The sequence below is a fragment of the Hyaena hyaena genome, unplaced genomic scaffold (assembly GCF_003009895.1).
Source record: "Hyaena hyaena isolate Hyena2069 unplaced genomic scaffold, ASM300989v1 scaffold_551, whole genome shotgun sequence".
Lineage (NCBI taxonomy): Eukaryota > Metazoa > Chordata > Mammalia > Carnivora > Hyaenidae > Hyaena > Hyaena hyaena.
In genome coordinates this window covers 987849-1011035 of record NW_024081183.1, presented here as the reverse complement: position 1 = coordinate 1011035, position 23187 = coordinate 987849, and the positions used below count along the sequence as shown (strand labels likewise).

Genomic DNA, 23187 nt, shown 5'->3' with positions numbered 1-23187 from the left:
TCATGCACCGGAGCTCCCTGTGGGATCAGGCTGAGCCCACCCTCCGCGGCATCCTGCTCGAAGCCACATCTTGCTCGGACTCCACTCCCTGCCTTGCTTATCACTAAGGAAGCACTTAGTAAGTCACTTGCACACGAGTCCCCATCTCAGAGTCTGTTCCTGGATTTCCCAATGTTAAGACACCGCTCCTCCCACACGACCTTCGCAAGCCATCAGGAATGCCTTCTCCCAGATGGAGGCTCGGTTCAGAGCTCCACTTTGCTCAGGTCTTTGCTCAAATATCATCTCATCAGTGAGACTTTCCTTAACCTCGCTGCCTAAAATAGACCCCCTCCATCAGTTTCTATCTCTCACCCTACTTTATAACACGTATCGCTACTTAGCAGCATTTATTTTGTTTATTGTCTTTCTCCTCCACTAAAATGTAAGCTCCAAAGCTAGGAATTTTGTCTTTATTCTCCTCTGTATCCCCTGCTGTAGGATTAATGCCTGCTGGAGGGAAGGCTTCAAATATATCTGATTGCATTAATGAACAAATTGCATCTAAGGATCTATGCAGCCTTAGGAATCAGAAAGTGATTTTCAGCTTTGAAAGGGGGGTTGGAGCATTGGAGCCATGTGTGTGTGTCTGTGTGTGTGTGTGTGTGTGTGTGTGTGTGTGTGTGAGAGAGAGAGAGAGAGAGAGTGAGGGAGGGAGGGAAGAACCTTTTAGATTGCATAAGCATTTATTGATACACCGAAGCTAAGTCAGGACCTGAAGAAGCTCATAGTCTTAAGGAGAAGCCAGACCCAACAAACTGGTACTTATGTGCACCATGGGGTCTGTATAGTGGCCTATGCACAGGGCTATACAATCACTTCTGTCCGGGAGGATCCAGGAGAGCTTCGTGGAAGAGGCCACGTTTGATATTAAAGAAAGAATAAGTTTCTCAGGAGAAGAAGGTACGTTGCACTCCCATTAGGAGGACTAGCGTTCGGAAAGGCATAAAGTCCATGGCCTGTCTGTGTGGAATAAAACAGAGGGTTCCTGAGGAGAGCAATAGAGTACTGAGAGACCAGAGGCAGGAGAAGGGGGGCCAGGCAGCAAAGGAACTTGAATGTTAGCTTTGTCCAGAAGGCAGTGCACAGACGTGGGTAAGGTATAACCCGGAGGAAGACAAAAGGGAGTACACTCAGAGCTGGGTTTCAGCAGGTTACCCATGGGGGTGTCACGGACAAGTTCGAGAGGCGAAAGCCCGTTCCTTCTGTCAGCGGACCATTCACAGCTCCAGGCGCAGAGCTGAGCTGTGGGCACCAGAGGGCGCTATGACCCAGGACACGGGCTTTCTGCCTCCGCTGCCCGGTTGGTGGGCACCTCACCTTCAACCCTCAGGCTGGTGAGAACTTCCAGCTGGGTCACCGCTGCTGTATGACTGTCAGCACACAAAACCTTGGGAAAGCTTCTGTATTACGGCTCGTTATTTGGCTTTCTCCATGCAATAACCGACTCCGAGGCGCTGCTTGGACTGGAGGTGCTGTGGAATAAACGGGTGAGATCCTTGGTGTCAGAGCGCTCGATCTAAACCAGAGATTCCCAAAGCCTGATTCCTGGGACCAGCAGCATCAGCAACTGCTGTGAGCATGTGAGAAACGCAGATTCTTGGGGCGCGCTCCAGACCCACCCAACCAGACATTCACAGTGGGGCCCGACAATCTCTGCTTTAAGAAACCCTTAACTGGGGCTCCTGGGTGGCTCAGTCAGTTAACCGTCCAACTTCAGCTCAGGTCATGATCTCACAGATCGTGAGTTCGAGCCCCACATCAGGCTTGTGCTGGCAGCTCAGAGCCTGGAGGCTGCTTCAGATTCTATGTCTCTGTCTCTCCTTCAAAAATAAATAAACGTTAAAAAAAAAAAAAAACTTTTTAAAAGCCCTAATTTGATTCTGGTGCATGGTCAAGGTTGAGAATCACTGGTCTAAGAAAGTACTGCACACTGTAGTGTGCGACCTCAAAGGAGTGAGTCCACAGGCCACAAGAGGCTTCCTGGAGGAGGTGTCCTAGGAGAAGTCCTAGAAGGACTCACCCAGGCAGAGAGGGGGAGAGAACGGCATTCCAAGCAGAGAAAACAATGACTTGTACCAAGGCTCATAAGACGGAAGGCTTAGTCTCTGATTCGACTCCAGCAGGAAGGGGACTCACACAAAGAGGCTCAATCTTTGTCCCCCCATGCACACTCCTGATCTCTCTCCAGGGGGCAGGGGGTCCTCATGTTTTGAAAGATGTTCTCTTCCAAAAAGCTGCTCTACATAATTAATAATTCATTCATTTCCTACTATTTATTAATCAATATAGATAGCTCCAGTCCGAGTTTCTGATTACCATGAGATGTCCAGACTTCCTACCCTGAATTAATAATGATAGTAACTACCATTTGCCCAGGGCTCACCCAGGTTCAGTGCCAAGTGCTTTACCTGTGCTAACGCATCCCACGGCCACCGTAAGCCTCTGAGTGGGGCATTGTCATCACCCCCATTTCACTGAAGAGGAGACTAATGCTCAGAAGAGGCTGACTTGGCCAAAGGCCCAACGAGATACGATCTAACCTGAGTCAGTCCGCCTGCAGAGGGGGCTGGATCCAAATGCTTTCCCGTTCCTTGGGAGGAACGGAGTTCCAGCCCCAAAGAAAGCTATCTGGCCTGCCAGCACATACAGCCGCATCCTGAGCAAATGCACAATTCCTGCTACACATTTGGAAGTGCTAAAATAGCTCATGGTACCCGTTTCCATCCTGAGAGTTCCCTAGGGCTCCGGGACTCCAGATCAGAATCACTGTGCTAGTCCAACGTTCCTGCTCCCTCCCTACGCCCATGGTGCAGGTAAGAGTACAGAAGCCCAAGGAGGGGCAGTGAAGTGGAGGCTGCCTTCCAGGACCCCCTCAGAGCACTGCCTGATAGCAGTGCTGGTTCACGGCCATTGTCTTGGTCCCACATCTCCGCTGCCCTATCTCGGCCCCCATCTCTGCCGCCCTCCCTGGCTTCCTTCGTCCTCCAGCACCCTCTTAGTCCCTGCTCTGCGCCAGGCCCCGGGCACTGGGGATACCAACACAAATGGGTACTTCATGCCAGCCTGTCAACTGCCTGTGGGCCATGGCACGCGCTGCTACCTGCTTTTCCTAAGCCGTCTCCACCGCAGAGGGGCTTGCGGCAGTTGTGAGCAGGCAGTGCCAGCCATCTCCTCGCCCGCTGGCTTTGTAGGACAGAATACAGCCTGGTCTGTCCCACCTCCCACTCCACCCCTGCCCGCCGCTCTGCTCTCTGCTCCTACGATGGGCGAGCTCCATGTCCCGTTAGCGCTGCCCGAGATGTTCAGGGGTGCGGGCTGCCTCCTCCCTTTCTCCCGTCGGTACTCTGACTTGCTGTATCTGCCCTTTCTCCCTCCTGCCCTCCCGCCATTGATGGCTCACTGCTGACGTCTCTTCTCACTTGCACAGACCCATTTATAGCTAGGCATCGCCACCCGCCACCCGCCTGACGGGCAAGTCCCCTTGGTCTATGTTTCTGTTGACAAATTAGGTCAAGTCACCTTTTCTGTGCCTGCTCCTAGGGATACAGACGACAGTGGAGGTGTTGCCTGCCTCGGGGCAGCTCCCTGTCTGGGGTGGGAAGGGGAGGCTGCTGGTACCAACTCTGTGAAAGGCCAACCCAACAAAGTAACTGGGTTGCTAAGGGTTTGTTTGCCTTAATGCAAAGGGTATGCACTTGGGTCGCATTTATTGTGCCCCAGTGAGTCCTGGGCAAACACAAGTGGCTTCTCTGGATCTCTCAGGATAAAAGGCAGTCCTTGCAAATTCTAGCTTCAGAAGGAAGCAGGGTCCTTGGTGGGAAGCCTCTAAAGCCAGGAGAAGGCAACATGATCCAACAGAAAGCTCTATCTGTTAGTAGGTTGGGAGAGTGTTCTAGAAGCAGGCTTTAAAAAGATTTTTTTTAATGTTTATCATTGAGCGACGGAGAGAAACAGAGTGTAATTATGGGAGGGGCAGAGAGAGGGGGAGACACAGAATCTGAAGCAGGCTCCAAGGTCTGAGCTGTCAGCACAGAGCCCGACGCAGGGATCAAACTCACAAACCAGGAGGTCATGACCTGAGCTGAAGTCTGACGCTCAACCGACTGAGCCACCCATGTGCCTCGAGGCAGACTTTTAGTAGCCAACTCACAAACATTGCTATATTAGGCCAAAATGTCAGTTAAATATTTTTAATAAAATTGTTTTTTTACTTTGCTATAAAAATATTATGTGCTCACTGAAAAACATGTAAATGATATAGAAAATGTGCATTTCAATTTTTGCCTTCAGTCTCAATCATTGTTAACACTTCGGTGTATGCATTTTCAGATCTATTAATCACATATAATAGATATATATGTAAATTTATATATGTACATTTATATATATGTAAAATTTATATGTATGTAAAATATATGTAAAATTATATATACACATATGTGTCTGTTTCATACAAATATGTATGGAGAGAGTGAGAGATCACTTTAAAAATATAAATTAAGGGGCACCTGGGTGGCTCAGTTGGTTGAGCATCCAACTTTGGCTCAGGTCATGATCTTGCGGTTCGTGAGTTCGAGTCCCACATCAAGCTCACTGTTGTCAGCCTGTCAGTGCAGAGCCTGCTTTGGATCCTCTGTCCTCTTCTCTCTGCTTCTCCCCCACTTGTGCTCTCTCAAAAATAAACATTAAAAATTTTTCATAAAAAAATAAAAAATAAAAATCTAAAAACTTTTATCATTTGAATACATGTTATAATATAATCTCTATATAATAATATTATATACATATGTTATTCAACTTGAGATTTTTTTAAAAGATTTTATTTTTTTAATTTATTTATTTTGAGAGAGAGAGTGCATACTGAGCCACACAACTGAGCTACCCAGGCACCCCAAAGTTTTATTTGTAAGTAATCTCTATGTTCAGCATGGGGCTCAAACCCACAACCCTGAGGTCAAGAGTCACACACTCCACCAACTGAGCCAGCCAGGAGCCCCTCAACTTATTTTGTTTTGTTTTGTTTTGTTTTGTTTTGTTTTTCAGAATAGAAAACTAAGTTGTGGGCATCTTTCCACATTGGCACGTATAGAGAGATCTGTCTCATTCTTTATCAGCTGTATAATATGGACGTGCCATAAATTCCTCCATCCTCTGCTGACACACATACATTTCCAGTCTTTTGTTATCGCAAACAATGCTGCGAGGAACTTCCTGTTCTTTGTTCCCTCTTGCCAGTGTTTCTATAAAAGAAATTCTCAAAGCCAGAATTAACTACATCAAAGTCACAATATAAATATGAGGCCTTGGTAGACATTGAGGAATTCCTGGGGCACCTGGGTGGCTCAGTCAGTTAAGCATCCCACTCTTTTTTTTTTTTTTTTAGTTTTTTTTTTTAATGTTTTTTATTTTTTTATTTCTAGGAGAGAGAGAGACAGCGTGAGCAGGGGAGGGTCAGAGAGAGAGGGAGACACAGACTCTGAAATAGGCTCCAGGCTCTGAGCTGGCAGTCAGCATAGAGCCCGACGCGGGGCTCGAACCCACGAACTGCGAGATCATGACCTAAGCGAAAGTCGGACGCTTAACCGACTAAACCACCCAGGCGCCCCAGCATCCCACTCTTTATTTCAGCTCAGGCCATGAGCTCACAGTTTGTGAGGTCAAGCCCCACATGGGACTCTGTGCTGACAGTGCGGAGCCTGCTTAGGATTCTCTCTCTCCCTCTCTCTGCCCCTCCCCTGCCTCTCTCTCTCAGAATAAATGAATGAATGAATGAGAGCTTAAAAAAGAAGAAATTGATGAATTTCTCTCCAAAATAATGTACCGATTTGCATTTCAGGAGAGGACTTGGTCACTGTCCCTCAACACAGGGTACCTTTTAATTTTTGCCAATCTGATATATAAAAAATATCATCACATTGTTGTTTTCATTTGGATCAAGGTTTTTTGTGTGTGTGGATTCAAGCATCTCTTCATGGTTTTGGGTTTTTGTTTTCTTTTTGGCCACTTGAATGTCATTTTCTGTAAAATGTATTTTCCTATATCATTTGCCTATTTTTCTTATTCATCTTTTTCTTTCTTACTTTTCTTCCTTTGTGCTTTTAAAAAAATGTTGGCTTGTATGAGTCCTTTGAATATCAGCTTCTTCCTCCTCATCTGTCACATGGAAAGTTAATCAACTATTTTCTTCAGTTTAGTGTATCATTTGCTTTGTGTATGCATTTATCTCCCCCTACAGAAGTTAAAAATATTTATGTAGGGGCACCTGGATGGCTCAGTCGGTTAAGCATCCGACTTTGGCTCAGGTCATGATCTCATGGTTCGTGGGTTCGAGCCCTGAGTCGGGCTCTGTGCTGACAGCTAGCTCAGAGCCTAGAGCCTGCTTCAGATTCTGTGTCTCCCTCTCTCTCTGACCCTTCCCTGCTCATGCTGTCTCTATCTCTCAAAAATAAAAGTAAAACATTAAAAATAAGTCAGATATGTCCATCTTTTTCTTGATAACTTCTGGGATTTGTGTCACATTGTAGAAAGAATGTCTGTGCTCTGTGATTCCAAAAACAAATTTTCTTTGATAGTTTCTTCTATTATTTTTGTGGTTTTGTTTTTTGTTTATATATTTTAAATTTATCTGGAGTTTATTTTAGTCTATGCTATGAGTTAGGGGCAAAGCTAGATTTTTTCCCCAGATGGCTCATCAATTGCCCTTGAATGTATAATACCCTGTCACACGTGTGAAATACCACCTTTATCATGTACCTAATTTCCTTACATGTCTAGGTCTGTCTGTGGATTCGATTCCCTTCCATTGAGCTCTCCATCAGTTTCTGAGCCAGTTACACACTTGCATTCTCACAACTTTTAATACACTCATACTCTCTTACGAACTCTCTCTCTCTCTCTGTAAGGCTTTACCAAGTTGGCTGGTAAGCTGCACACCGTTTCTCTGGCTATGTCTTCAGAATGAGGTTCAACTGTCTCTTCCAGGTGGTTCCACACCTCTCTATGTTCATTCATTCGTCCATGAGCATAGGCCATGAGGCAGAGTGGGGCCGCGGTGAGATCCAGAGAGACAGAGGGAAGGACACAGACATGGGCCTTGCGTCAAGGCCTGATTTTAGTGATTAACCCTCAAGGCCACTGTGATTTCCATGATTCCCGAGAGTGCTTTGCTTCCAGCCCAGGGACCCTCCTGGAAACCATGCCCAGACTTGGTTGCTATCGGAAGCCCTGAGCTCCCACTCAGCCAAGGCCTGTGGTAACAGGGCCATAAAAAGTTGGATTTTAGCCTGGCTTTCTTTCCAACACCCTTACCCAGTTCACTCTGTTCCCATTAGATAAGAAAGAGCCAAAGCAGATGGGGTCATTGGGAACTATGGTGTGCCATGAGCTTTTGGAAGTGGAATTTTTGCAGGGGGTGGGGTGGGGTAGGGGAGCAGAAGAAAGAAACTGAGAAGACTAACTTAGTTAGAAATTATCTTTGAATCCTGGCAGAAGAGAAGGTAGCACTGGGTCAATCTAGCCATGTGACCCTGAGTGTGTCATTTAGCGTCTCTGGGCTCCATGTCACAAACACTCAGGGTCAATGAGCAGGTTCTGGGTTCATATGGTTTGATCTGACCCTCCGAACATCTTTGTTGGGTACTCAGTTTATGCACCGAAAGCCAAGGCTGGAAAGGGAAATTGACATGCCTGAAGTCACTCATTCAGAAGGAGCAGAGTTAGGATGCAATGAGGATTAGATTCCAAATCCCTCATCCTTTCTGCTTTAGGAGATTGTCCAACTCCCCTCCCACCCCAGGTCAGGTGGCCTGCTGTGCTACCGGACACTTCTAAGAAGAGCAGGGAGGAGGGACTTGCCCCCCCCCTCCAGAAATCAGGCCTTCCTCTGCAGCTATATGCTGCGAAAGCAGTATGGGAGTGCATGGGGACAGACTGGCTGGTAAGATGGAATAGAGAGGCCCAGAACCACACCCATGCATATATGGGACTTTGGGACATAGCACAGGTGGCACATCATGGTGAATAAAAGAAAGAGGGTACGATAAACGGAGCCCGGAAAAAATGACTTCACAGCATATATAGAGATAGCTCTAGGTGGATTAAGAGGCTACACTTCCAAAAGAAGACCTTAGTAGAAATAGAGGTAAATACTTTTAGAGTTTGGGGTAGAGAAAGATTTCTTAAATAAGGCCCCAGAAGCATTTACCGAAAAATAGAAGATTGATAAACCTGACTGTATTAAAGTTAAGAACTTAAAAGGAAAGTCACCTTAAAGGAAGTGAAAAGCAAGTTATGAGATAGGAGGAGACAACCTAAACACCAAGGGAATAGTATGAAGAATATATAAAGAACTACAAATCAAGAACACCTGGGTGGCTCAGTTGGTTAAGCGACCGACTCGTGATTCTGGATCAGGTCATGATCTTGTGGTTTGTGGGTTCCAACCCTGCATCGGGCTCCCTGCTGACAGTGTGGACCCCGCTTGGGGTTCTCTGTCTCTTTTCCTCTTCTCTCTGCCCCTCCCCACTCGCTTGCTCTCACTTTCTCAAAATAAATAAATAAGCAGAAAAAAAAAGAACTACAAATCAGTAAGAAAAACAGCACAACAACAACAAAGAAAAGTGGACAAAGTCTATAAGCAAGATGTTTCAGAGAGGAAGAAACATGGGTAGCCAGTCAGTGTGAAGAGATGTCAAACATTGTTAGGGATCAGGAAAATGTAAATCAAAGCCTCAGTGAAACACCATTTTACATCCCTTCCATTTGCAATAGTTAAAAGTCTGATAATCCCGGGTGTTGGAAGGGGTGTGGATCCCTAGGACCTTCTGCACATTGTTGACGGCATGTAAACTGGTGAAATCACTGTGGAAAAGTCTGGCATTGTCTTCTGAAGCTGAGCATTGATAGAGCTTACGACCCAGAAGCTTTCCCTGTATAGCAGCAGAGCTGCCCACGTAGTATGCCTGGAAACCATCTGGGATCAATCGCATTACTTATTCATAATTGTTCTTTTCCTCACCCTTGCCAGGTCTCCCTGTTGGTGAAGATTCTTTCCCAGCAGAGCTGCAGCTGACCCTTAGCCTCCCAGAGTGAGCACTATTTGGTGTTATGAGCCATTGAGATATTCCAGTTCTTTGTTCTTGTAAGAAATGCCAGAAAATGTCCGTTTCAAGTGCCCATCAATGGGAAAATGGTGAGTAAGCTGTGAAACGCTCACACACGATATACAAGAGGCAGCAGTCAAAATGAATGAGCTTCGGGGGCAGGTTCAAGTATAAATTCATCTCACCAATCTAACGCTAAGCGAGAAAAGTAAATCTCAAAGGATTGTATGCAATATGCTATCCTTTCGTAAAGTTAAAAATGACTAATATTAAAAGGGTTCTGGAGGCGCCTGGGTGCCTCAGTTGGTTAAGCATCTGACTCTTGGTTTTGAAGTCATGGTCAGGTCATGGTCCCACATTTCATGAGATCGAGCCCCATCTTGGGCTCTGCTCCCTCTCTATCTGTCCCTCCTCGGCTCTCTCGCTCTCAAAATAAATGAATGAGCATTTAAAAAGTGATTCTTTAAAGGAACACATAGAGTGCAATAAATTACGATATAAAAAAGGAAAACAAGGAATGATGAGCGTAGGATCCAGAGTGATCGGTACCCCACTTGAGGGCATAGGGCCCGCTTATCCATTGGGCATGCGGACTCAGCGCCTTGGGTCCACAATGGTTGTACCACCCATCAAAATGTTTAAATTTCCTTTAAATCAGAAGCAAAGCTCAAAGCATAATGTATAATATTAATATAATCTTTATATCAATGCAGTTATATAATAAATGTACGTGTGTGTGTGTATGTGTGTGTGTGTGTGTGTGTGTGTATGTGTAGGAAGAGGCCCACGAAGGCAGAATCATCCAGATCCATGAAAGCCAAAATGTAGTGCTGGGTCAGACAGAGGATGGGATGAGGGAATTTATGTTACTTGTAGATTATAGTCAAAATTCTGGCTTTTGTTTTGGGTAGCATGTTATGTTATGACAAATAACTAAACCAAGCATAATATACATGGACAAACAGGAACAAAACCAAAGGTTATGATCATTTCTTTCTGTCACTTAGGATCCCCTTGAAAAACAGTTAAACAGTTAGCAATGACACTCAATGTCAAATTTGTAAACACTTTCAAATAAAACTTTTTCAAAGTTTTTACTTTGAGATTTGAGCTTGCTTCTGTGAACACACATTTTTAGATCAGATTTTGTATTTGCAGCAGCTACACAAAATTTTTGATTGAAACTTTAAAAAATATTTTTAATGTTTATTTATTTTGGGGAGAGGGAGAGAGAGGGAGAGGGGAGGGGAGGGGCAGAGAGAGAGGGAGACACAGAATCTGAAGCAGGCTCTGGGCTCCCAGCTGTGGGCACAGAGCCCAACGCGGGGCTTGAACCCACAAACTGTGAGATCATGACCTGAGCCAAAGTTGCCTGCTTAACTGACTGAGCCACCCAGGCACGACTCCATTGAAAATTTTAAATATAGTTACCTCTATAAATTACTATCACCACTTTTTTTGCAACCATTTAAGGACTTATGACAACTGAAATCGTATTTAAAGAATCTAACAGCCCTTCCTTCTCCGTCATTGATGAATGAAATGGCTTGAAATGATGTAAATGGACTTTGAATTCAAGAGGACTTTGTGGTATCAAGTATTTCAAGAGACTAACAGGACTAACACTGCAGGATGTTCATTGTTAGAGCAGTCACTGCAGCTACCCTGGGCACCATCAAACAAACACAGCCACTAGGAAGAGGTCCAGGGCTTTTGGAAGCCTGAGGTTTGCACAGTTTGGGGAGAGGAGCTCTTTAAGATAAAGATTATGAAATGACAAGTGTAAAATGACATCTGAATAGGAGATTGCCTTATTGGGCCAAATCTTCACCCCTCCCTGTGCATACACTTCTGCCTTGTGACTTTCTTCCACGGTTCTTGACTGGGGGCTTGGCCACGTGACTTGCTTTAACCAATGGAATGGGGTGGGAATGACAGCATGCTGTTTCTAAGGCCACTTTGCTTGCTGTCGTCACGAGGACATTTCCTAGCACACTGGTCCTGGGTGGGAGATGTAACCCTTGGAGCAGAGCCGTCCCCTGAGCCCATCGCAGATCGTCTGACCCCAGCTGCTCTAGCCTAAAGCTGCAGGGCCCCAGCGGGTCTGCACACCTATGTAAATAAATCATTATGGTTGTAAGCCGCTGAGTTTGGGGGCGTTATAGCAAGATGACAGCAATAGCTAATGAATTTAAGTGTAGGAAGATGTATTTGTAATGAGCAAATAAATTCCAACAGATTATAAAATGTCAGCAGCTGACCAGTAGCTCACAAGTCACAGAATCCAGAAAGGTATGTAAGAGTATCTTAAAACGCCTGTCTGACACTCCTTTACTATTTCCTACATTTGGGGCTGCATTTTCTTTGCTTGCGCCTTCACATTCTCAACAACAATTTTGTACGTCTGTGTTTCTGCAGCGAGAAGAAAGAGACGGTTCAGCTCTCCCTCAAGAACGGTTTCTTTTCCAGCATGGGCAAAACGTGGTGTTGATAATTCAAAAAAGCTTCTTCCCGTTTCACAACTAGCTTCCTGTCACGATGTGTAAATTTTCTGGGTTGTTCTAAACTCAGAAGGTCAAGTGTCTTTTAGGACACCCAAAGTCTTCTTCGGCAAATGACTAATCTAAATCCTCTGTTCATTGGTGAAACTCATTACCCTTTGCCACCCACCTCCTTTTGAAGGGGCGTATCACACCTTTTATTATTTTTTTAACTTTTATTTTTGAAAGAGAGAAAGACAGAGACAGAGTGCGAGCGGGGGAGGGGCAGAGACAGACAGACAGACAGACAGACAGAATCTGAAGCAGGCTCCAGGCTCTGCATTGTCAGCACACAGCCCGATGCGGGGCTCAAACCCACAATCTGTGAGATCATAACCTGAGCCGAAGTCGGACGCTTAACGACTGAGCCACCCAGGCACCCCAGTAAGTTCAGTAATTTGCATCAAGCTTACAAAAAATTTAAGTATTTTTTCCCTATCATATCCATGTGATCCACTCCTTCGTATCAAGTGGATCATGAAAGACTTCAGGAGCCTCTGCACACCGGCTTGTCACACTGACCCATCCCTCTTAGAGGTGGCACTGCTTTGGGAATGCTCTGACATTTTTTGGCTACAATTTTCTTCACTGATTTCATTGTTCATTTTTAAGGCTTTTATTTCACACTCTACTAAGTTGTAACATTTACATCAGTTATTTAATATTTAATGTTTACATCAGTTATTTAATATGCGTGCCAGTTAAATTTAATAATATATATTTAAAGACAACAGAAACCACGAAGGTGCCCTCACATAGACTTCCAAATCAGCAATCTGTGATTTCTCGATTGTTCTATTGAAACTCAGGTGCCTCCCATTCAGGCAGTCTCACATGCCTCTCCACTCAACTCAGAGCCTTCCTTGTCACTTTCCAGGCTGTGACCCTCCTTTCTTTTCCTTTGTAGCAGACCCGAGTTTAATTATATGCTGATGTGTTTGTTGTCTATCTCCTCTGGCAGAAGCTGAGGGATTTTTAGACCTTTTATACGCCTAAGCCCTAGAACATAGATAGATAAATAAGTGATAAATGTTTGTTGAATGAATGAGTGATGGAGTGAGTGAAATCTCCTAAGCGACACCAGAGCATGTGCAGATTGTGGTGCCTGTCTAGATTCTTCACCCATTTCCAGGGCTGGGAAGAGCCCCCGTCTATGGGGAGCTGCTATGGCCGAAGCCCCACCAAAGCTCCCCGTGCACATCTCTGTGCTCAAAGCATCTCCATCTGCAACTTCTTTTCCATGAAACAAAGGAATAGACTCCCCAACCCAGTCTCTGCTCAACCTATGATTACTTCACCTACCCTTACATCGTCCATACAGCATGATTTGGCCTGGTGTATTATTTTTACTCCCCTTAAATTACTAACCCCCCTGCGCCCTCAAGCTCAAACTGGGCTCATCACGTCCCTCCACGTCTGAGCAGGTTCTTCCTCCCTTCTCCGGGTGCTCAGGCAGAGAATCTACACCCATTTTCGCCACGTCTCTCCTTCCCCTGCTCCCAGTCCGATGGGGCACACCTTCTTGTCCGGCGTCTGATCTCCGAACCGCTCTCGGACACATGCATCTTTCCCCACAGCCTACACCCCAAAATAAGCACCAGAGACTAGCCTCCCATTGAGGTTCTCCACCCGTCTCTGGAATGGTTTGTTAAGATGCAGGTACGATCACTGCCCTGATCAAAACCTCCAAAGGCTTCCCAACCTCCTGGGATGAAGCCCCAAGTCCTGACGTGCCCTGCCCTGCCCTCCACACTCACCTCTACCTCTGCCCCCTGCTCTCTGTGCTTCCATCACTCTGCCCATCTCTGAGTCCTTCCAAAATGCCAAGCTCCCTCCTGAGGCTTTGCACATGCTATTCCCTCTGCATGGAACACCCTTCAATTCCCACTTGGCCTGGCATTTCCCGCTCATCCTCAGTCTTGGTTTAGATGTCATATCCTCTGAGAAGCCTTCCTTGACCCTCTGGACAAATCCAGGCCATCTGTTCTCTGGCCCCTAGTGCACTTTTCTCTTCCTTCTTGATACATCTCAGAAACAGGTAGTTATTTGTATAATTAGTCTTTCAGTGTCTGTGTTCCCTGTAGACAGCACTCTCTGTGAGGCCAAACCATGTCTTAGGATAATAATAGCCAAAGTATGTGCAGGCCTTCCTATGCGCCGGGTCACACTCTAAGCACATTGCCTTTATCATCTCATTTAAATCTCAGCGTAACCCCTTAAGACAGATCTTTATCTTTTCCTGTTATAAGAGTGAGGAAACTGAAACCCAGAGAGGTCTAGTAACCTGCCCAGGGATGCACAGCTACTAAATGGTGAAGCCAGAGTTTGAACCCAAGCTGTCTGCTCCAGAGTCCTTGCTTTTCCCCACTTCTCTCACCACCTTCCATGTCTGTCATGTTTCCCATTATATCCCCAGCACTCAGCAGAAGGCCCATAACAGGTGTTCTGTAAATATTGGCCAAATGTACGAGTAGACATGCACCCCTGCCAAGCACCTCCTAAACCCAAAGCACTATGGAGAAATTAAAAACATGGGTCCTACCCTCACTGAGCTTTAACTCTAAAGCATGAGGAAAAGAGAGGTTTTTTTCTTGATGGGAGCATATGAAAGAGGTTCTTAGAGGAGGCGTTTTTGATGTGCCTCCACGAATAGAGGACAGAAAAGAGGAAAGAAATGGGCTGGTGGGGAGCAGAAGAGGGGGCAGAGAGGCAGACACTGGGGTGTGGGGGAGGGGGGCCAGCACCTGGGGTGGGAGAGCTAGAGCAGGGGCACGCACCCCGGGCCGAGGGGGCCCAGAGGAGGGACTCACCCTGCCAGACGGAGGAGAGGTCACCAATCTGGGCCTCCGGGGATTAGTACTGGGGAGGAAGCTGGGGAGGGAGGAAGCCTTCGGGGGAAGCAAGACCAACCTACACAGAGCGTGCGGGCAGGAAATTGCAAACGGTGTTCAGGAAACACAAGCGTCTTCTGTGGGATATTAATAGGGTTTCGCAGCCAAACTCATTTGGAAAATTCTGGATTGAACAAGGTTACACAGATTTCTTTCCTGAAGGCTTTCTCGGAATGCTTCATATGTTAAAGGGCATTGGGTCTACAAGACAGGGGTACGTGTGCGACATCTCCAAACACGGCTATGGACTCGTTTACTATCAGCTTAACATGTTAGGTATAAAGAGGGGCGCCTGGGGGCCCAGTCAGTTAAGCATCCGACTTCCACTCAGGTCATGATCTCACGGTTCGTGGGTTCGAGCTCCGCATCGGGCTCTGTGCTGACAATGCAGAACCTGCTTGAGATTCTTTTTCTCTCCCCCACCTCTCTCTGTCCCTCCCGTGTTTGTGCTCTCTCTCTCCATATATATATACGTGGAGGCGCCCCTCAAAAAAAACAAAACAACAAAACAAAACAAAACTGAAAGAGATGGCAGAAAAGGGGGCAGGTAAAATAGCCTGGGGTGGGGGTGCCTGGGCGGCTCAGTTGGTTAAGCGTCCGACTTCAGCTCAGGTCATGATCTCACCGTTTGTGGGTTCGAGTCCCACATCAGGCTCTGTGCTGACAGACAGCTCAGAGCCTGGAGCCTGCTTCAGATTCTGTGACTCTCTCTCTCTCTCTCTCTCTCTCTCTCTCTCCACCCCCCCACTCATTCTCTCTCTCTCTCAAAGATAACTAAACATTTAAAAACTGTAACTTAAAATAGCCTGGGTGTCCCGAATTTGGACCTAATGCTAGAGGCCGTTGGCAGAGTGAGGGACTGCTGATGGGGAGGTGCCCTGAGCATGGCTGAGCCGTAGGAGGCCGTCTCTGCTGCTCACGTGGGTAGTGGATTTGAGGAAAGAGGGAAACTAGACATTTACTGTCCACTTGCCGCATCCCAGCCACCGTGCCTGTGCTTCACACATACGCATGCACTTGGTCTTTCCAGCTCTGCAAAGCCGTGTGCTGTTTTCCCTCCTTTAAAACTGAGGCCCAGAGAGGTCACTGAGCCACCTGCTCACACCTAGTGAGGGCAAGAGCCAGTCCTCGAATCTGGGTCTCAGGGGAGCTCAAGGGTGAGCACAAGCTACGATGGGAGGGTCTGGGGGGGGAGGCGGTGCCACCGAGGCCTGCAGTGGTGTGGCCTCTCCCGGGACCCGCCCCGGAACCTCCCACCACCAACCTGCAGGGTGACCAGGCCCCGCGCTGGGCCCCAATTACCTCTGGTGTCAACGAGATGGTTGCTGCCGTTCCTCACAGGCCTGTGTGCCCTCCTCGAGGTCCCCTCCCACGGGCACAGCCTTGCAGAGGCTCCAGCCTGTCATGGAATTTGGGAACTGGCTGCCATACAAGACGGGCCAGCCTCACCACGACACCACATTGCAGAGAGTCAGTGGGCCTTTGCCACCAGCCATGCTTTGCAGAGTGTTGTCCTTATGGAGGCCACTTGTCTGTGGGCAGAAAGCATGGTGGCCCCATGTCTTCAGCGAGGAGCCTCGCCCCAGGGCCCACCCTGGTTGGAATCCGAAGGTCCATCCACACCCGCAGCCCACCCTTGTCTTGCTGCCAGCCACATAGGCCTGCAGGCTCCGGGCTGGTCCCCCCGGGGACTCCAGGGCTGGCAGGGAGGGGGAGGGGCAGGAGCATGGACACAATGACCTCGGTCAGACTCAGTGCCATTCTTGGCTCTGCCACGTGTGGCTGTGCTGCGCAGGCAAGCCCCTTCACGCCCTGAATCTCAGACCTCCGTAAACTAGCATCTCCCCCACGGGGCCGCTGGGAGCATGCCAGGTCCCCCAAACATCCCCGCTCCTCCCCCTGCTCCCTCCCAAAGGCCTGCAGTGAGCAATCCAGAAACCAAGGAGTGAAGCGATTTCCTACATCCCTGGAACTCGCGTCAGAAGTGTGCTGTTTGGGGGCTCCTGGGTGGCTCAATTGGTTAAGCATCTGACTCTTGATCTTGGCTCAGGTCTTCGTCTCAAGGGCATGGTGAGTTCAAGGCCAGCGCTGGGCTCTGCACTGGGTGTGAAGCTTACTTACAAAAACAAAAAAAGAAGCATGCTGTTTTGTGTGTCTTTATATGGCCTGCATGATAATGGCAATGACCAGCATTTGTTAAGTATGTAATAGCTCTAGGAACATTTCTGAGTGGTTTATAGACCACAGCTATTATGGACCAGAGCCAGGACTTGAACCCAGACTATCTGACTGCATGGCCGTGCTAACCACTCCAGATTTCGTTCTGGACGTTCAGTATAAACCTTTGTGTATTAGATGGTGAGATGCCAGGGGTCCTTCTGCAGGAGCTGGGAGCCGGCTCAGGCCCAGGCCTGAGTGGGTTTCAACACACTCATCCATTCGTTCTCTCATTCATTCATTCATTCAACAAGTATCTGTCAAGAACCTTTGATATGCCAGGCACTGTTCTAGAAGCTGGGGATACAGCAGTGGAAAAGGGAGAAAAGACCCTTGTTCCCATGGAGACTATATTCCAGTGGGGATCCAGACACGAAACAAAGACAAAAAGGCACGTGCAGGAAAAATACCAGCCAGTAATTCATGCAAAGAACTAAAATAGGGTTATATGGCCAGCAGTGACTGGTTGCCCACAACTTTCTTTTTCATATATATATATATTATTTAAATATTTATTCATTTTTGAGAGAGAGAAAGAGACAGAGTGTGAGCAGGGGAGGGGCAGAGAGAGAGGGAGACACAATCAGAAGCAGGCTCCAGGCTCTGAGCTGTCAGTACAGAGCCCGACACGGGGCTCGAACCCACAAATTGTGAGATCATGACCTGAGCCGAAGTGGGACGCTTCACCAACTGAGCCACCCAGGCGCCCCTGCTAACAACTTTCTAAGGAGTTGACATATTAACCAAGACCCAAATGATAAGAGAAAACCAGCCACCTGAACATCAGGGGGAAGAGCATGTAGACAAAGGGAACAGCAAATGCTGGGGAAGAGCCAGGGGCATCGGGCGTGTTTGGGGAACAGAGGGAAGCCCAGTGTAGCTGGAGTATCAGTCAGTGAAGGGAGACAGTGAGGAAGGGGCCACATTGCAGAAGCTTCACCAGCCAGAGGAAGGAGTTTTGTTATTTTTCATTTTTTATGTTTTTCAAAATATGATAGAAGCAGTTGGAGAATTTTAAATAGGGAAATGGCACAATCTGACTTTTTAAGAACAATTTTTTTAACATTTATTTATTTTTGAGAGACAGAGACAAACAGAGCACGAGCGGGGGAGGGGAAGAAAGGGAGACATCGAATCCAAAGCAAAGCTCTAGGCTCCAGGCTCTGAGCTGTCAGCATAGAGCCTGGTACGGAGCTCAAACCCACGAACTGTGAGATTGTGACTGGAGCTGAAGTCAGCGCTTAACCAACTGAGCCACCCAGGCACCCTGCCATCTGACTTTTTTAAATTAATGGGCTTTATTATTTTTTTACGTGTATTTATTTTGAGACAGAGACAGCACAAGCAGGGGAGGGAACAAGAGAGAAGGAGAGAGAGAATCCCAAGCAAGCTCCACGCTGCCAGCTGCAAAGTCCAATGCAGGGCTCGAACCCACAAACCATGAGCTCATGACCTGAGCAGAGATCATAGTTGGACACATAACCGACTGCACCACCCAGGCACCCCTAGGTTTAGAGTCATTTTTAAAAAATTAAAGGGAAAGTACCGAGAATTCCCATATATCCTCATACCCTCAACACACACACACACACACACACACACACACACACAATTTCCCCTATTATTAACATCACGCATTAGTGTGATACATTTGATACAATTAATGAGCCAATAATTATCCATTAATTAAACTCCACAGTTTACAATACTCTGTGTTGTACAAGTATGTAATGAATGACATCTTTCCACCTTTACAGTATCATATAGAACAACTTCACCGCCCTCCCAGAAATCACCTGTGCTCCACCCATCCATCCTCCCCTCCCCAGGAAAACCCTGGAAACCACTGATCTTTTTACCGTCTCCATAGTTCTATCTTCCAGAATGTCATGTAGTTGGAATCATACAGTATGCAGCCTTTTCAGACTGGCCTCTTTCACTTGATCTGACTTTTTAAAAGATCACGTTGGCTGGTTTGTAGAGAACAGATTGGAAGGAGACAATGTCGCAGCAGGTGGGGCCAGTCAGAAGGCGAAGCACTTGTCGGCAGGGCTCAGACAAGCCGGTGGCCAGGCTGGTGGGGAGAAGTGGATGGCCTCGGACACCTGTCCTGGGCTCTTGCATCTGCAGATAGAGTGGCTGCAGAGGAAGGTAGGGGAAGGAAAAAGCTGACAGTTACACCACAGGGTGAAACAGATCCAGAGAGAGCAGTAGTGTCAAGTTCTCATATATACCGCTGTGATTTTTTTTTAGCTCACTGAAGTAAATAAGGATTTTTCTCCTAGAATTGAAGAAACAGATCCAGAAAGATCTCTGTGCATGCTTAGGATCACCCAGAAACCAGGTTTCCCTTGGATGGCAGGACTCCAGCCTCCTTGTCCAGAACTCTGCCATCCCGATCCCTCTAGTGTCTCTGTTAAGTATTTTCTCTTCTCTGGTGGTCGTTTTGTTACAAAATCGATAAACCACTAACAGAAGTAAAAGGCTTCCAGATTTATTACTGCTGAGCCCCTGCCTGGAAAACCTTCCCCTTTGCCCTCCTTAAAACCCTCCTGGCTTCTCACCCGGGGGAGAATACCCACTTGGAATTGAATCTCAGCAAAACTGCTTGTTAACTTATCCTGACCCCTGAATTACTTCAGCTTATTTTGGTCTCAGGACCTAAATACCCTAAGTCAAAAACAAAAACAAAGTGAAGGTAGGGGGATTGATGGATTTCTTGGGAGGCTACGGAGGCACATCACAGATCGAAGGCCGAGGGGTTGAATAAACAATCAATACGAAGGACAGGTCCAGGGTCCTTCTGGGGACAGGGCTACAGTGCCCAGATCCTGAGTCTCTGGACTGCATTCACCATCCTAGAAGACACTGGATGGTGCCAGCTTGGGTCTGGAGTGCACTCGCCGCTGCTCAGAGCTATCAGATCTTGGGGAGGGAGCTCAGTGTCAGACAAAATCTTCACAGGGGACGGAGCTGCTAACACCCCACCGGACAGCGCTGGCCATCTGTCCCCAGTCATCCCATAACTCAATCCCAGCACATCTCTGACTGTCTGTCAATCATCTCTGGCCATGCATTTCCCTTTCAGTGGACAGTGGTTTCTTCAAGGATGTGGCCTCCACTACTTAGCTTGGCATGCTGCAAAAGAGGTCCTCCAGTTGCCATCCTCCCTTCTTCTACATTAGCTTGGATTTTTAGGGAGGCTCGTGGCCTCCCAAAGTAATGACATGTCCCAGTTTGCTTTGCAGCTTGGGGTGGCCAAGAGACAAAGTTCTGACTAATGCATAAGAGCGGGTATGGTATGAGGGGCGCCTGGGTGGCTCAGTTTGTTAAGCTTCCGACTCTAGGTTTCGGCTCAGGTCATAATCTCATAGTTTGTGGGTTCGAGCCCCACATAGGGCTTTGCACTGACAGCATGGAGCCTGCTTGGGATTCTCTCTCCCTCCCTCTCGCTGCCCCTCCCCCACTCTCTTTCTCTTTCAAAATAAACAAATAAATTATAATTAGAGGAAGAAGAGAAAAAAGAATGGGGATGGTATGAGCCACTGCCAGTCATAGGTTTCCTGGGAAGGGGCACGCCCCCCATCCCCCCTCCTGCTGGATGGACGGTGAACGGGCTGATATGTCATCGGACCACATGGAAAAGAACAACTCCCTGGGAATGGAGTCACCAGAGAGATCGGGGCCCCTGGCACCCTGAAGCTGTCACATCAGCTTTCAATTCCCTCCCCGCAGAATATTCTGAAAGACAATAAAACCTCTTTTCTCTGTAAGTCCTCCTGCTAAGATAGCCCTAATACATTCTAATACACACTAATAACCATGCTTCACATGGGGACTGACACTTAAGAAAGTGCTCACTAAATTATGGTCGACTTATGAAATCAATTGCAAAAATAAGAAATCCTCGATTCCAGCATTTAACACATCACCTGTTTGCATGTTCTCTTTCAACTCTTCTCTACATGCAGGTGATGGTTTTAGTAGAGGTGTAATTAGAGCAGAAATAGAATTTTGTACCAGGCTTTTCCTTTTAACCGTAATGGCAAGTAAACATTTTCCATGTTAAGTCAGATTATCATTGTTTTTAAATGGGTGTGTCATTTTCCACCAAAGAGATCAACCATAACTTATTAAATCACTCCCTTATTGTTTGAAACATACATTTTTTCTATTTTCCTTTTGTAATTACTGATAATGTTGCAAGGAAGCTGCTTATGACTCTAGTTTTTTGCCCCTTATTTTTGACAGATTTCTTGTCTTTTCTAGTATCATGGAATACCCTCGACCTTCACTGGCCACTCTCAAGCTTTATCATTTCCAGTTCGATTCTGATGATGGTCGCGATGAGATGCATAATTATATTGGCAACAGGTGCATTACTGCCCACTGCTTACATCACTGTGCCATCCTGGGCACCGGTCCCAGCTCTGTAACTGCATGTCTATATATACTTCATCTCATACTTGCCACATGCCAGGGAAGGCGGCAAAAAGCACAAACCCCAGAGTTAGCCTGGATTCAAGTCTTGACAAGATTGTTTCCTGTGGGACGGCGAGGAAACTACCTAACCTCTCTGTGCCTCCGTCTCCTCATCTACAAAATGGGAATAGTAACACTCTCTGCACGGGGTTGCTGTGGGCATCAGGTAAGAGAACAATTCCAGCTGGCATTTCTCGAGCACGCACAGGGTGCCAAGTGCAAGGCTTTGTGGTAATGACCTCATTTGTTCCTTGCCAGAGCATAGGAGATAAATGCCTCCACCCCAGTTTTGCAGATAAGGCACCTGAAGCTCAGAGCACAGACTTGCTGCACAGAGCTGAGTGATTCTCACACACAGCACTCGTTGGCCCCAAATCCCCAAGTTCCTTCCAAAAGGAGTCTTCTTTTCACGGTGCTTACAGAGCCAGAGCCAGCGCCCCTAAAGCCCAGCTTCGGCAGCACAATCTCTCCCTCCACCTGCCCCCCACCTCATCCCACAACGCACAGCCTTCTTTTCAAACGTGTGGAGCAATCGACTGTCCTTCCTGCGGCTACCACTGCAGCATGGAATACCCCAGAAGCCCACTTAGGAACTAGAACTGTTTGTCAAGTACTTCCTTTGGCCGGACCTTCTGCTTGGTGTTTAATGTCATCATCTCATTTAATCCTCAAAACGGTCCTAGGGCATAAGCACCGTTGCCCCTTGCAATGCAGGTCAAAAAATGATTCAGACAGGCAGAGAAGTGCTGGGATTGAGTTATGGGATTACTGGGAACACCATGCTTTACAGGTGGGGAGACCCAAGCCCGGGATGGTAAAGCAAATGGCCCGGGCTCACAGGGCTACTGGATTTAAGAGAGTCGCAGCCAGGCCTGGCGTCTTGCTGTCCTCACCCACCGTCCTCTCCTGGAATGGTGGCTTCCAGGGGCGGGGAAGGTCCTGCTGCGATGGCCCCAGGTTGCCACTGCCGACCCCAGAGCAGCCCTGTAGAGGGCACCAGTGCAGCACCCCCTCAGGGTCTGCCTGGCCTCTCAGGGCCTGAGGCACAAAGGCAGGGACCAGATCCAAGATGGTTGTTGGACGAGCTCTCTGCGCCGCCCCTGAAATAGCCCAGTTCTGCAGCTTCTGCTTCGGGAGGCGGCAGGCAGCTCCCGGAATAGCTCTTTCCTCCTGCAAGGTGACCTAGTTAGCTGGTTCCTCTTGTCATGTGAGGTTGGCTGAGCAAGCCATTCACCTGCCTCCCTCTACACAGAAGAGGCTCAGTCCAGCGCTTCCCTGTCCAATGTCCCCCAGAGCAGCCCCGGCCCCTCCCCCTGGGCCCCCATCCTGGAAGTCTGGGGAGTGGGTAGTAACACACTGAGCACGGCGCTTCGTGGCCTCAAAACCCGTTCACGAACATCATCGTGCTTCCTTCTCGCCGCAGGCCCAAAGGGAGGACTTACCATCACCCCATGTCGCAGGAGAGGAACTAAACACACAGAGAAGGTAACAACATGAGCAAGGACACACAGCTGGCAGGAGGCAGAGCCGGGATGGGCCCGGCACCAAGACCTGAGCATCCGGGTCGCAGTCTCCTCTCCGAGGAGCCCCAGTAACTACACCTGCCTCCCCGCCCCCACCCCGTCTACTGCCTGTGATGGGCTCCCGGACACCTATGGCAAGTGGGCTGCAGATCAAGGTCTTCGAGGTCCACCGACTGGGGTTGGAGCTGTGGTGTGAGCTTCGGCATTTATAAGCTCTGTGACATCAGGCTAGTTGCTTTCCCTCTCTGAGACTCAGGTCCTGTATCTGTAAGATGAGAATAATAATCACACCCGCATGCCGGGGTTGTTGTGAGGATTCAACGAGATAGTGTGTGTAAAGTGGCCAGCAGACCCCCTGCATTTTGCCTTGATTAAAGTACCTATTGTTATT

General features: G+C 47.7%; 1 long non-coding RNA gene across 1 annotated transcript; it reads left to right on the top strand.

Annotated features, from left to right (window-relative positions):
* The first annotated feature begins 1488 nt into the window (after positions 1-1488).
* On the top strand, positions 1489-23144 carry LOC120247883. The gene is made up of 4 exons (XR_005532438.1): positions 1489-1614; positions 9068-9232; positions 21061-21439; positions 22697-23144. It is a non-coding gene; the product is annotated as an uncharacterized LOC120247883 (long non-coding RNA).
* The last annotated feature ends 43 nt before the right edge of the window (positions 23145-23187 follow it).